General features: G+C 41.0%; 1 protein-coding gene across 2 annotated transcripts in view; it reads left to right on the forward strand.

The window, feature by feature from the left end:
• Positions 1 to 14,484, forward strand: part of PRDM5 (PR/SET domain 5) — a 666,844-nt gene that overhangs the window by 279,968 nt on the left and 372,392 nt on the right. The gene's annotated exons all lie outside the window — the stretch shown is intronic.

A 14,484-nucleotide genomic window follows, 5' to 3' on the forward strand; every position in this document is an offset into this window, starting at 1 on the left:
ATGCATATACCATGGGTAATTTCTGATGAAATAGGAGTTCCTCGAATTACCACATTAACGGTTTGTCAACTGTGGTCTTGATTGGTACGGTATTTTTGACTTCTGTGCCCTTCTGTTTGTGCTCTGGCCTCATCTTGATGGGTTGGGTGGGACTTTTAGTGGTTAAAGGGCTGTCAAAAGTATGCTCTATGGCTTCAAGTCTCTCTTGACTGTTATTCAGTTAAGGACTACATTTGCTCCAGAGTCGGATTCACAATACTCTGATTTTCTTCCATATTTTTTACATTTGAAGACAGCTTGGGTCCTGCTGGGTCAGAACCTGCAATCATGTGTGTATTTGAGAACGGGGTTCCACAGGTTTTCTGATTCCACCCAATGCCCGTACACCAAATTCTGGCAATTTTATTTTCTGTCCATGGAATGGGAAATACCTACATAGACCCAGGAGTACTGGGTCCTTTTGTATGTATTTAAACCTGATTATGGAGTCAAATTCACTGACATGTATGCGTGCTCAAAAGCCATATTCAGTATTGTGTTCAGTTCTCTGTAATCAATGAACACAATACTGAATATGACTTTTTGCTCTAAATGAATCCACTTAAGCTCCCTCATGCCTGGGGTGACAAAGTCGAACATATTTAAGTTCAGGTGAAGAGAGACTGTTTTATACGTGATCCTTTAGACTAGAGGTTCTGAACTTTCTGAGGTACAGTCTAAACAGAATATTACAATAACAGCAATATAAAATCATTGTTCCACCTGAAGAAATGTAAGGGTCCTTTGCAAAATCATAAACTGAAAATTGGTTCTATTCTGCACTACCGCAATTTGTTGTATTAAGGATAGGACTTGCATTAAAACAGACCCTTATTTTTTTTTTTAGAATTATTTAGAGGGCCTGTTATGTATATGGCATGATCCATAACAAATCGGGTAACAGAGTGCTTTACAAAGGTATCTATTGTTTACAGCAGAGCAGTATAAAATGGGGAAGTTAGTAAAAAACAGCATATTAACTTAATCTCTGTTTTGGGAAATGCACCTACGTCTTTAGTATGGAGGGTCTCAGATGTGTTGTGAATTGGATTTAAGCCTAGGCACAATTTAGGTGAATATAATTCTCTTCTATCCAATAGTATTCTTTATTGTTTCCAGTGCCATATGAAACTCTAGTGGACATATTAGCAACTTGCGATTTTTTTATCGCCTCTTATCGCTGGATTTTATCGCGGAGATAGCGCAGTATTACCAACGTTTATCTCTAAAGCAATAAAAATTCCAGCGATAGCGGCGAATCCCATCTATAACGTGAGATTTCCAGCGAAAAAATCCTATTGCTAAGGAAAATCTTGCTAATAGGCAGGTGGGGACTTAGCCATATAATCCACCTCCCATTGACTATTATTGCTAAGTCAGGTTTTTACCAGGTGTAAAATCCTGGCCCTAATCATGGTTAGCGTGCGTTTTTTTATTGTGTCGCGGGTATTGCTGATAGGTGATTTCTGTGTTAGCGACTGCTACCAGTTTCGGTACGCTCACTTTGCATGTCATTAGCGATAAATATCGCTGACATGCAAAGCGGGCCCCAAATCGGTCGCTATCGCTTGAAAGCTGTCGCTATCTGTTGTTAGTGACAGCTTGGTGATTGGGCAATAAAAAAAATCCCTGCTTTATCAGCAAAAAGTGCCGCTAAAGCATCGATAACGCCCTTGCTAATATGCCCAAATGTTTTTTACATAGATTTGAAATTGGAGCTGATGTTTTGATGCAAGTTTTGTAAGGGCTTTCACACTGACATATGCATGTGAATGAGTGCAACTGAGAGGCTAGGAGAGGTATATATTTAACCAGACTAATTTATGGCATGATTTAGCTTATTTGGAATCGATGATTCCATTCTGATAAGGAGGGATGCAACTGCTGTATTGCTGGGGTAGTGACCTCAGCCCATTTATCAAGCCTGACAGGCTATTAAATATGCAATTATAGCTCTGGCCATGATGGCATCCCCTCTTTGGTTGTGGATTTGTTTGAATATGTAAATTGGACAATGGTCCACCAATGATCTTGATGTGCCACAGGCTTTTGTGTGATTGCTGAACTCATCAGTAAATAGAGAGCTGATAGGAAGAAGTTAATGAGGAATAGGTTGCAATGGGATATCTTTGTTTTGTTCTAGGCCCTCTTTGGTTTTAGACTCAATCTATTTTCCCAGTTCTTTGAATTAGCATTAAAGGGATCGGATGGCATGCTAAACATTTTCCCTCTGTGTTCACTTTTTGAGTGTGATTTGTTGTTTGATCAAGGAACTGTTTTCTTGATGAAGTCCTTTGTCAGAGAGTATACAGCTTTCCAAGTAAGGCAGTAGGGGAAATATGCGCAGGAACGTGTACAGTTTATTTTAATTCAAATTTACAACAAGGTTAACATACAAGCACTGCCCTATGTTGTAAAATGAGGAACAAAATCCACATATAACACTAATTAACAATTGAGAGCCTGAGCAACAAATGTGTACAGTAAAGGCATATATAAAATGAAAAATCTCAGTTGAAGTCAATTTTCTTTTATTCCAAGTTCAAAGTATTCTCAGTGACCATAGTTCTTAATATATGTTGTCCAAGCCACAGGATTACCACAAGATTGCCAACACGTGTTTCATCTATCAGGCAAATCAGCAAAAGACTTCATCAGGGCATACGATAGAAAATCCTAAGAGTCTATGTTAGTATCTTTAAATGCAACACTAGCCATAACATGCCAGATTCCTTAATGTCCACAGTGTAGCATGACGTGGAACTCAATATTTATTTTCCAAATCCACAAGTAATGGACAACAATTGTAAGTCTTAGGTTAAAAATGCCGCATCCCAACAAGAAATCAAATATAAAGGAGCATTAATGAATCAGAGAGGTCGTAGTAAACCGGAACAATTCCTTAAGTCAGAATGCAGGAGCAAGTGTTTGTATGTGTATGAAAAGATGCTGGGATCAAATTCACTGACATTTATGCATGTTCAGAGCTGGTGGAAAAATGTGAGCAGGAAAGTTGTATCTTTTTCTGGCCCAGGAAAGGGGTCCTTCAGCCACAGGCTCAGTTGTTAGCTTGGGACTCACCTTCCTCAGGGGTGGTTGGAATGGTATGAGGTGTGCCTGGACCTCCTCATCATCTAAGCCCTCCTTGCAGTTGTTGGGCCAGGTTGGAGCCCTCTCTGCCCTGACAACAGAGCTTGGCTTGGGTTCTGTTAGACCTGTCATCCTTAGCATGGGCTTTCCACAGGCCTGTTGCCTCTCACCTCCTGTTTTTGATGATCTTTTGTGTGGCCTGAAGATTCTCAGCACTTTGCCACTGCTAACCAGTGCTAAAGTAGATGAGCTTCTCCCATAAACATGGTGACATTGGTGTATACCTGATTGGTGTAGTTGATTTCTCTGATAAGTCCCTTGTTAAGTGGTATAACATTTACCCAGAGCCTGTACTTCAAATGCTACTAGTGCCACCCACAGAAGTAGCCTTTCAAACTTGTCTCAGGCCTACCACTGCCATGCCTCTGTATGCAGTTTGCTGCCATTTTTACTGGGCATTTAAAATTACTTGCCAAGCCTTAAACTTCCCTCTTATTACATATATATCACCCCTAAGGAAGAACCTGAGGAGCCCTAAGGGAAGGTTGCTATGTAGGTAAAAGGTAGGACATGTACCTTTATGTCTCGCATGTCCTGGTATTGACAAACCACCTATTTCGTTTTACACTACTATTAGGCATACTCCTCTCACAGGCTAGCATTGTGAATTCCTTCATAACTTTTTATGCTGCAAGTCCTTATCTGAGAGGAGTAGCTTTTTCATGTTTAATTTTTCTGGAATGGGAATGATAAATCCTCCTTACTGGTGGAATTGGATTTAACATTACTGTTTTAGAAATGCCACTTTTATAACGTGGACTTTTCTCTTCACTTACTGCTCTGTGTGCCAGACAGCCTGTCTTCAATACATGTCTGGGGTTGATGACAGCTACACTTTGTACATTCCCTTTTGACAGCCACAACACAGGAAGAATAGGTGTGTCTTAATTCTCATCTACATACATGTGCTTTCTGATGGTCTTTCCTGTGTAGGATGGAAGGGAGAGGCTAACTCTTCACTTGAATAGGCAGTGTTCTGACCCCACACAAAGGGCTGATTACCCCCTCCCAGATAGCCTGGCATACAGGACTGGGCTTAAAGGGATAATTATGCATTTCAGAGAGCTGCTTTGAGGTTACCTCCCACATCAAAGGCACTTTTGGGTATAAGTTCTGATTCTCTAACCCCCTAAAATCAGACACTACTGGAATTGTAATTGAAGCTCTGCCAGAAGAACTGCTGTGCTGCTTAAAGGCTTTTTTGGACTGCTGATCTGGAAGGGATACTTTTCTGTCTGTTGCCCTGTTGCCTGCTACTCTCTGATTCTGCTGAAGGAGAGATGGACTCTGCCTTCACTCCAAGTGATCTCCAAGGGCTTGTTGGCTTGTCTCCTGTTGCTGGAGACTCTGGGAATTTGAAGTATTTACCCCTGCTCTGCCTGGCTAACTGGAAGAGACACAGTTACTTGCTTCATGGATTTCATCTGTGTGTAGCAGAACTGGTGCATCAACCCAGTTTTGAGAATAAAATCGGCACATTGCATTGGAACCAGTGCTTTGCTTCTAGAACTTGATGAATTGACAGCGTATCGCTGCTACTGCAGTTTGCTGAGATCAACGCATTCCCTCAACTGCGTGGCAGAATCAGGTGCATCTCTTGGTACATCACTCAAGGCCTCTCAAACGGTCTGTGGAACTTAAACATTGCCTTCACTGCATGTAGATGATTGATGCATTCTGTGCTCGACATCAACGCATTTTGCTGTTTTCTAAAAGGGAAGGTACTTTGTTCACTGGGTCCTGTGAGTGTGCTATAGTCAGTCGGTGCTCCATCGCGGTCCACCTGAACTTTGACTTTGCCCCAGTCCAACGCGACCTAAAGTAACCTTTTCAGCACTATCAAAGGCCTTTTCTGCATCCAAGGCAATCACTGCTAGGGGATCCGAATAATGCGATGTTTTGGATAGAATATAAAAAAACAAGCATGTATTATCAACGATATTACGCCCCTTGACAAAACCTGATTGATCTTTACCGAGCAGTAAAGGGAGAAGCGATTCGAGTCGAAGTACTAATGCTTTTGAGGAGATTTTATAATCCACATTGAGTAGGGATAGGGGCCTGTAATATTTCCAGTAGCGCAAATCTTTGCCTTCTTTTGGAATGAGACAGATTAGAGCCTCTAAAAAAGGAACCCGAAGAATTGCGTGATTTGATAAAGGTGGAAATAAGAGTGTGTAAGTGTGGAAGAAGTATTTGGGCAAAGTGTAATTAAAATTCAACTGTAAAGCCATCTGGGCATGGTGCTTTATCTTTTCAGAGAGTATTGAATGCATCAAGCATCTCCGACTGTGTTATATTAGATTCCAAAAGCTCTAAATTTGTTGGGGGTTCAGCATGTTTCTGGATCATAGAAAGATAATGGGATATATAAGCGTCTGAAAGTATGTTCTCTGGTGTATATAAAGGCTTATAAAAATGTGCAAATTCTTGCAAAATTTTTGAATCTCTGAGTTTTGGTATTTGATTTGCGTCAATAATGGATTCAATTTGGAGCTTGTTTTGCTTAATCTTGAGGTAATTCGCTAACAATTTACCTGATTTATTTTGGCCTCCATAACATTTCGCACTGGTTTTCAGTAAATATAGTGAAGCGCTTTCAGTAAAGACTCTGTTAAAATCAATCTTAGCATTTATAAATTCTTATAGACATTCCTTTGACTTAGAGGTGTAAAAGGAGTGTTCCAGTCTTTTTATCTTAGTGAGAAGTTCGGTATTAAGTGTTCGAAAGATTTTTTGTTTGCTGGACACATATCTGATGATAAAATCACATGCAGTGACTTTAAATGCATCCCATATTGTATGGAAGGGAATGTTGTCAGTTTGATTAATTTGAAAATATTCATGAAAAAAGGAGACAAAAGAAGCATTGAAGTTGGGGTCTAAAAGTAAGGAATTATTAAAACGCCATCTTTTAGGTAGTACAGGTTGATGTACAATGTCCAATTGAACCCAAACAGGATCAGAAATAAGTATAGGGCACATGTCAGCTGAGCGTAAAGATTGAGAAACATTGTGTGAAATGAAAATATAGTAAATTCTGGACTTGGTTTGGTGAGGTAGGGATACATAAGTATATTCCTGCGAAGAGAGATTACAAAGTCTACAGGCATCCATTAGGTTCGTCTGTTTTATAGTTTGGAGAAAAGCATTGTGTGCTTTGTTTGGGGAAAAAAGAACCTTAGATTTCCGATCTATAAAAGGGTCAACCACTTGATTGCAGTAGCCTGCAAGAATAATATTCTCTGACGGATACTTTGCAAGTAGTTGAGAAATTTGGGACCAAAAACGAGTATCACCATTAGTAGGGGCGTATATATTTAACAAAGTGACCAAAGTCTTCCCTACCCTTAAATTAGTAAATAGCCATCTACCTTCATTATCTGATTCCTGAGAAATAAGCTTAACATTCAATGCTTTATGACATAATGTTATAACACCGTTTCTTTTAACATCACCAGTTGAGGAGAAAATTTTGCCTACCCAGTTCTTTTTAAGTTTTAGTGACTCAAGCTCCGTAAAGTGTGACTCCAGTAATAAGGCTATGTTAACATCTCATTTAGATAAATATGATAATACGCGTTGCCTCTTAATGGGGGAATTTAAGCCTCTGACATTCCATGTAACAATATTTAAAAAGACATAAAATAAACATACAGAATAAATAGTTAAATGAACCAGCATTAACATATGTAATGTCAAAAATAAACTATGCACCAAGTACGAATGTAGTGAGAATGAAAACCTATGGGTGAGAAGAAGGAAAATGAGAGAACAAGAGGTAAATAATTGATAATGAAAGATATTGTAGATGAACGGTTTAAAGATAAAAAACAAGGTGATCTTGGAAAAAATTAAGATTGATGTTATACATACTAGAAAGAAAATATTGTACCTACATAAAGTCCTAGACACATAAGGGGTGTGAGGGGATGAGGCCACACAGAACAATGACACATCCAAGCTCCATGAGTTGTAGCAGGAAGGACTACTTGACAAACGACATGCTAAATGTGTAGATCATACAGTAAGGAGATGAAACCTGTAAAGAGAAAAATTGTTAAAGGTCGCCTAGTAGCTTTTTTTAGAGAAGAACAAATTCTATGTTCTCATACAGAAATCATCAGATCTATTAGAGAAGACTTTGAAGTAAAAAGTAGGACGAAACTGATTTTTTAGTATGTGGTATAGACGTATCCATAGTTTTTGTAGTGCATGAATTGAGGAAGCTTTTCAACCTACCTGGATCCTCATAATTAGTAGTATTATTGTTATGAGTTATTTTGAATGAACAAGGGTGGAAAAGACCAAATCGTGCCCCAATAGAGTGAAAAGCTGGTCTCATAGCGAGGACTTCTCTGAGTCCAGCAACTGTGATTTTTGCATAGTCCTGTGAAAAGAATCGATGATTACCTGACGATGAAATTTGTTTTGCGGACTTGACTGCTGACAATACCTTAACAAAATCTGTATATTCTAAAAAATACAGTATGACTCCTCTCGGCTTTCTCATGTTGGAATATGCTGTATGTAGAGGGCCTAATTTATGAGCATGCTGGATGTTCAGAATAGTACCTTCTGGCAGGTTCAAATCTGTCAAAAGAAATGATTTGAAGAAAGCAATAGGATCATAGCCTTCTGAACCTTCTGGTAAGCCATTTATTCGAAGATTATTCTGTCTGCTCCTGTTTTCAAGATTTTCAACCTGCTTCTGTAGAGATATGACTTGGGTTTGAAGAGCTTCTACTTTAAAACAGGATGATCCTAGAGACTTAATGCTATGTTCAACCTTGGTAATTCTTTTTTCCATCCGTGTCCAGCCATCTTTTAGAATTTGTAGTTTGTAGTTTGTCTCTTCTACAAATGGACGTAGAGCATGAATCTCTTCTAAAAGAAGGTCTATGGAGACAGTCAAAGTCTGCTTTGGTGGGGAAGGAGGGTGTTTTTTCAAACGTTTGGCTGACGCTTTGTTAACCTTAGGAGGAGCATCAATACTGGATGAAGAAGAGCTTTTAGATGGGAGTGTAGAGAGTTTTCCATTGAGGCAAAATGAGTGCAGAAGTTCGAGCAGACTATAAATCTGTGAGTTGAAGTCATCAGCAGAGTTTTTGCCTTTTTCAGTCTGCCCGTATGAAAAGGCAGTAAAACACAGGGCGCAGAAACTACCCAGTATTACTTTTATGTAATGATTTGTATCAGGAAACAGTACATATACTTAAGCAATATGAGAAAAGTTTGTGAGACTTATCAGAGCATGCAGCGAAAGGGTGAGCACGTTGAAAATGGTTGTTGCGCACCTCCGCAGAACCAATGGGAGATGTACAGGTGAGGAAATGGTGGGTAATATAATTACAAAGTTCTTGTTCTATAACATAAAGTAGAAAGCTCAGGCAGTATTCGTGTAAATTACAGACAACTGTTACATCAGCAGTGGAACCTTGAGTAGCCTTGCGTAGGGAGATGCATTGAAGTAAATACTTTACAGCTCACAATTGTTGGGAAGAAAGAAACATGCAGAATTTTTTTTTTCTCCAAACCGCCTGTAGACGCATTGCAGATTATAAAGGTTACTGAGGAGAGAATCCGCGCATAGCTGTCTTTCTCTGCATCGCGTAAGTTCTCAAAATATTGGGCGTCATGCCGACGGTGCCGCTCATAATAATATAGAGAGAGCGTGAGACTTGCTGAGCGCTACGCGGTGAAACACTTACTTCCTCGTCGTCTCCTCTGGTTATGGCATTTGCAAGACCATTATTAGCGGCTCGCAGGCATTAAGAGAGCCACAGAGTCTGTTAGTCTCTGCGTTGCCTCTAGGAGAGTCACGGAAGCATCGCCATCTTCCTTTAGCGCTAGCCACACCCCCCAATATCTCAACTTCTATACATTGTATTTTTGTTGTTTTGGTCTTGTGCTGTTCAGAATATAGTAATCTATTTTTTAAACTGTGTGAGGTCTTTTTGTGGTGTATTGATTGTGTTACTGTGTGTGTGTTTCACAAATACTTTATGCATAGTCTCTTTAGATAGGCCAGACTGCTCTGTGCCAAGCTACCAGAGGGTGATCATAGGTTATCTCTTAGCTTGTATCTAACCTTACCCTGAATGGAATGGTGGTTCCTGCCTGGCCTGGGTGCCTGCCTCAGGCAACCAGGAATCACAGTTCTACGGGCTATTAATGCATCTGGGTGCACACTCGCACTCTAACTTGCTGCTCGGAGGGAAGGGTAGCGGGATAGGCTGTCCATAGAAGGCCTATGCTTAACCAAGTGGAACTTTGTATTCTTACCCAGTGGTGCTTCCGGGATCGAGTGGGGACGTGGCCAAGCTTCTGTTCGCAGTCTTCACATTTACCTGTGCAGCAATTTCTCCAGGTGCACATCTGCACCTAGTGAAACTGGGCCTGGAAAATTGGAGTCAGTATCTTACTGACTGGGGATTTCTAGGTCTGGAATTTTCAGTGGTGGCTGATGACATTTTAAGTAGTGTGGCATAAATGTTCGGGATTAGTGGCCTGTGGCGAGCGAGCGTAACAATTGAGCCTGATTGTCATAAGGGTGGTTCAAGGGGTTCTCCACCCCGAGATTTTTTTTAAAAGAGTGGGCAAATGGTGCATTTTCATGCACATTTGAGAAAGCAAGAAGGTTCATAAGGCAAATGTGAAAGTGTAGTTGTGACATTTCACATGACAATGACGTAGGTAGATGCTTATTCAGTATAACTACAGAACTTCATAACAGATTTTATAATGCTGGCACTCTTTGGGAGGATAATAGATGTTTGGGCCATATGGGAGGATAATAGAAGCTGCTGCCTTATGGGAGCATAATAGGAACTGGGGATCTTATGGGAGAATATTAGGAGCTGGGACCTTATGGGAGGATAATAGGAGTTGGTGACCTTATGTGAGGATAATAACAGCTGGGACCCTATATGAGTATAATAGGAGCTGGGGGCCTTCTGGGAGATTGATAGGAGCTGGGCCCCTTTGGAAGGATAATAGGAGCTGGGGACCTTATTTGAGGATAATAGGAGCTGAGGCCCTATGGTAGGATAGTAGGAGGTGGGGACCTATGGAAGGATAATAACAGCTGGGACCCTAAGGAAGGATAATCTGAGCTGAGGCCCTAGGTAGGATAGTAGGATAAAAGGAGCTGGGGACATTATGTGAGGATAATAGGAGCCGGGGGCCTTATGGGAAGATAATAACAGCTGGGACCCTATGGTAGGATAAAAGGAGCTGGGGAGTGTTGCATGCCTGTCTTTAACAGCACTCCACTTACCTTAAACAACTTAAAAACTCCTTAATCACACACATCGCAGTCTTCTTGTCTGATGGCCAACTATTCCCAAACTCTCACTTGAAATATGCTTTAGCAGTGACATCAATTGCTAGAATGCCTTCTTCCAAACCACTTCTGATAAGGATTCAAGTAAACAATCACTAGAATATACCTGCACCCTACCTAAATTTGGAAAAAGCCCCATAATGTCTAGAATTGGCTTCAATCAAAACCTATTCTAGAAGGATCCTAAGCTAAAGTTTTTAGTATTTAATCCATTCTGTAGTTCTGCATCGGGCATTTGAAGATGCAGGAAGCCAGGACCTCAACACATTCCGGTATATTAAATGAAACATGCTATGTGTTTGTAGAGCTTCCGTTCTGAATGTGTTTAAAAAACGAAAGAAAGAAAGATCGGTAAAATAAAATATATACAAATTAAAACTTACCTTGCCAGCTGGACGGTAAGATAAGGCGAGGGTTGGTGGGTGTGCTGCCTTTTGCTGCAATGGGTTGTCCAATGAGGATTCCCAACAACACTGCACACAGAGTGGAAAGTGAAAGTGAAAACTCCACTCTGACTGAAATGCTATAAAACAGAATGCACTCAACAGAACCTTGTGTGGTGTACTCTATTTACAGCATGCTACATGAGACTTAACATCAAGGGGTCATAAAGTTGAGTCTCATGACTCTGTCATGTCACATCATAATAGTTAAAACTTATTTTATTTTTACAAAATAATCAATAACCCAACCCTTTCCCACATCAACATAGGGATAGGGGAGCAATGTCCCCCTCTCATACAAGATCTGCAGGGTGAGGAGTTGTTTGTCCTGTAAATGACTAATTACCAAGTGGTCCCTAGTGAGGGCAATTTGGGGTTGTGTATCAATTTAAATGTGTAGAGTACATGACATCCACACCAGGGGCAGGCATGCTAATGCCTTTTTTGTGCAGTCCACTACCTGTATGTCAGATTTTGTCCTTGTGGGGGTCTTCATGATGACATTGGTTAGCCTATTTGGTATCGCAAGGCCAAGTTCCAGATCCTGTTGTGGCACCTGTTGACAGTTATGAAACCTTTATGTGGCAAATTGAACTGATGCAAGGTAGTGACAGCTCTAGCTACAGCAAGCTACTATGCTCATACTGTCTCTGCAATAACCTCCTAACAATTGTGTTTGTTTGCCCTCCTAAGTGAGCTTGATTAAGGAGGATTGTAGCCAATTAACACCTCTGTGTGTACTATTTTGGAACAGATACAAGAGTTGCGGAAGCATCACCATCTTGATGAGGGCAACACAGCCCACCATCATTATGGGTAATTTGATATACTTATCAGTATTTGTTTCGATTTTGTCTACTAGAGTACCATCACTCTCACATAACATGAGTGTTGAATCCCTGTGGATTCATATCTCAAGATAGCAGACAAAGTCCACTTACCACTGCAGGGGATATTTAAGTTGTGGTTCCACCATACTGTCCGTGAGTGGCATCATGAGTGATTTGGACCAATTTATGGTAAGGTCTGACCAACAACCAAAGTCTGGGATCTCAGCTAGGATGAGGTGTTAGTTACTGCTGGTGTCTCTAGAAAGAAGTAAGACGTCATCAGTGAAGAGTGACAGAAGCACTCTGTGCATCCCAAATTGAATGCCCTATGCTTGTGCACATGATTTGATTGATTTTAGGGTTTCTATAGAGCTCGAATGCCTGGAGACATCTTGGCGCTGAGGCGGACAGGAGATGCGAAGCCTGGACGGAAGGAAATTACTAATTATCGATGTGAGAACAGCCAGGTTTTGACTTGCTTCCGAAAACTCAGAAAGTCAGAACACTGTTTAATGGCTAACGGTAATGCGTTACAAAGTGTGGCTGCCTTCAGAGACAAACTCCGACCCCGCCCCAGGCCATGAGCCTTGCTCTGAGGGTGGTTAGAAACCTTCCTCCCAAGGATCTGAACTTTCTGCTTGGAGAGTACCAGGCTAATTTACTATGAAAATAGCTGGATGCAGAGTTATGCAGTGATTTGAAAGTTATGCATAGTGTCTTAAAATCTAGATGTTTTGCTATGGGTAGACAGTGCAAATTAATCAAAGTTTGGACTGCTGACTTATGCTTGGGAATTCCGGCAAGAAATCGAGCTGCTGCATTTTGTAAAGTTTGTAATTTCTGTAGGGACTTTTTGCGCATTCCATTAAACAGTGCATTTTCATAGTCCAGCTTGTTCAAGAGAAGGGAGGTCACAACCAATCTTTGAAGTTCATTTGGGATGAAAGACCTGATTTTCTTTATCAGTGTCAGTGTATAAAATACTGAAGAGGATAGAACTTTTACTTTATGATCAAAATGGAGCTTATCATAAAAATGACTTCCAGGTGTCTTCCTTTTTGAGCCGGTGTCGGCAAGGGTCCCATATTCTGGGGCCACCAGCTGGGTGACCAAACAAATCTATCGTTTCTGAAAAGTAACACCTCTGTTTGGCAGAGTTTAACTTAAGGCAATTTGTTTTCATCCAGTAATCAACTTGCATCATACAAGAGCTGAACCTATGGCCTGCCTCTTTAGAATATTCGGGAATAGACTCCACAATTTGTGTATCATCGGCGTAGGATACTACCGAAAACCCCAGGGATTTTATCAATTTTACCATTTGACATGTCGGAGCACACTAACCAAAGACTCCAATGCCAGAGCAACAATTATTGAAGACAGGGGACATCCCTGCCTGGTCCCTCTTTGTATTTCAACTGGGGCAAAAAAGTTGTCATTCATACGTATTTATGCTAGGGGTGGTTGTAGTCGTGTTATGCATAGTTCCACGAAATGGTAAAAAAATCTCAGCGAACTACGCAGAATTTCTTGAGCACTCAGAATTGCTTGTTCCGTCCGTTCACAATGCATTTTTCCTGTTCGGGGATGCTGTGTGCATGCTCGGGGTGAAATATCTCACAAACTTGTCCATGCGGTCGCTGCCATCTTGTTTCACTTGTCCCGCCCGCTCGCGATGCGTTTTTCCTGTTCACCAACACGGCTGTCCGATGGTGCGTCCAAATGACGTGTTCACAATGGCACATACTCTCGCGGGATTGCGCGGCAGGACGCAAAAGGATAGGAAAACTCATCGGCGAACGCAGGGATCCCGGTAAGTCGCTCCCACATGCGCGAACACCCATTTTGAAAGTGCGAACAAGGAAAAAATTCTGCTACGCCGCGGATCGCCGATTTTTCGGCAATATTGCGTTCTCCGTGGAATGAGGAATTGCCAAAATTCCACAAATTCCGCGAGCAGAGCAGAATTTGTCGCCCAGGCCTAATATAAGCCATTGGTTCGGTATAAAGTAAACTGAACCATTTTAGCATTCCTGCTCCTAACCCCATTTTCCTCAACACCACTATGAGATTTGCCCATTCAGTAGAATCAAACACCTTGGCGACATACAAGAACACTGCCACTGCCCGAAGCTCAGGATTGACCTGGTGAAGAAAAGCAAAAAGAATATGAAGATTATCAGTTGTACATCATTGCGGTATGATTCCCGATTGCTCTAGCAAGACCAAGTCATGCAGTAGCAGCACCAATCGGGCCACAAAGATGTTTGCCAGGCTTTTATTATCAATATTTATTAGGGATAGTGATCTATATGACCCACAGTCGTGCACAGGTCTCCCAGGTTTCAAAAGAGTGATGACCACCACTTCCAGCACAGTTGGTGGGAGCTCACCATTCTAAAGAGCTTCTTTATACATATCTAGAAAATAGGGGGCATGGAGTTCACTTTATTCTTTATAAAATTATCTAGCACTGATCACATCGTCTGTGGGAATTGGGGAGCACAACAATTCTCATTTCACACTTTCATCCCAGTCTAGCGTGATCTGGTTTAAGAAGCCTGTGAGCCCCTTCTCATCTATGGTACACAGTCAAAATATCGATTTTTAAATATCGACCTACCTTAATATCGAGTTTTTAATATCTTAGGGACAGAATATCGAAGTCAAGATTATT

The sequence above is a fragment of the Lissotriton vulgaris genome, chromosome 3_1 (genome assembly GCF_964263255.1).
Source record: "Lissotriton vulgaris chromosome 3_1, aLisVul1.2, whole genome shotgun sequence".
Classification (NCBI taxonomy): Eukaryota; Metazoa; Chordata; class Amphibia; order Caudata; family Salamandridae; genus Lissotriton; species Lissotriton vulgaris.